Source organism: Scylla paramamosain, chromosome 29 (assembly GCF_035594125.1).
Source record: "Scylla paramamosain isolate STU-SP2022 chromosome 29, ASM3559412v1, whole genome shotgun sequence".
NCBI classification, from domain to species: domain Eukaryota; kingdom Metazoa; phylum Arthropoda; class Malacostraca; order Decapoda; family Portunidae; genus Scylla; species Scylla paramamosain.
Genome location: NC_087179.1, coordinates 980,353 through 981,821, shown reverse-complemented (window position 1 = coordinate 981,821; position 1,469 = coordinate 980,353).

Sequence of the window (1,469 nt, the reverse complement as noted above, 5' to 3'; positions counted from 1 at the left end):
TAGCAAATAGGAAAAAGATTATTGTACTTAATAGAGAAAATGTTTTACAGGACATTATTATGAAATTCCCAGACAGAGCTCCTCCTTTGAAAATCAGAAAGATTAACAAGAAAAGACTAGTAACGCAAGTGTCAAAAACACACACAGGTACTATGTGGTATATAATATATGTATTTCCATTTGTCTTGATAGTCACGTTGAGCACAATAGCAATGACAAGAAACTCAAGAAGTCATCCATCGAAATGAAACACATTTCTGTGCCGTAACCCTGTAATAGGTATGTAAAGAACAGCAAGCATGTAATATTGTAAATAGAATTTATTGCATAACAATTTTGTCGGGACCACAAACGGTAGCTGCCGAGCCCTGTAATAGGCACTACTTTGCATGAAGAAAAGAATAGATATAGGAATAGAATTAGAGACGCGTTAGAGAATCTAACGCCAGTATTATAAGAATTGTGCAAGAGGTGAACAGGACGTTGAATTGATAACAGCCAAGCTTAACTATAAACAGCCGCTTTGTTTTATGCCCATTCAGCTTGTTAAAGGCTTACCTCCCATTGGGTGGAGATTAAAACGTCATTCATTTTGCTTGATATTATTGGCTATGGAAATCTATGACGTATGCCTCGACACCTCTCGGACAATCCTCAAGTCACTTTTAGCGTCAGTAGCAGCCAGTCACACCAAGATAGTACAGACGCACAACTCGTGTCGCTCTGTCTTGAGTTACTCAAAGACTTAGACTCTGACCAAGACTTTGCTAATAATCTTAGTCGTGTGATTGAGTAGTATAGAAGTGCACTGTTGTTGAGCTGTAAGACAATTTATATTTTCTAAATAAAACGCAACACACCAGACTAACTTTGATAACCCACTTGCACAAGAATGTTGTGAGTGAAGATTATCCAGAAAAATAATAGTCGTCTCCGATACCATGCTACGCCCACCGACACATAGTCGTCACAGAGGCTAGAGGCAGTGTGCACACATTCGCACACAGAAAGATGTCAAAAAAGCATTTGACACTGTTTGGCACACCGGCTTAAAACACAAAATTTGTAACAACTTCAACCTACTTCCCCTAACGCAACGTATCTTATGTAGTTTTCTGGAAGAGAGACAGACAAGAATCCATCACCGGGGCACTTTTTCAACATTTTTCACCCCCCAGGCTGGAGTCCCACAAGGCTCTGTATTCTCCCCTACTCTTTTCAACATGTATACAACTGACCTGCCCCCCCAGTACACAACTCATTAACTAGGCTAATGTAGTTAGTACCCATCTTTAAGAAAGGAGATAAAACTTTAGCGTCTAATTATAGACCTTTCAGCTTAACTTCAGTTGTAGGTAAAATGTTAGAGTCAATAATAGCGAGGAACATTAGGGAACATTTAGACAAACATAACTTGATAAATCAGTCACAGCATGGCTTCACGAAGGGGAAGTCTTGCCTGACAAACT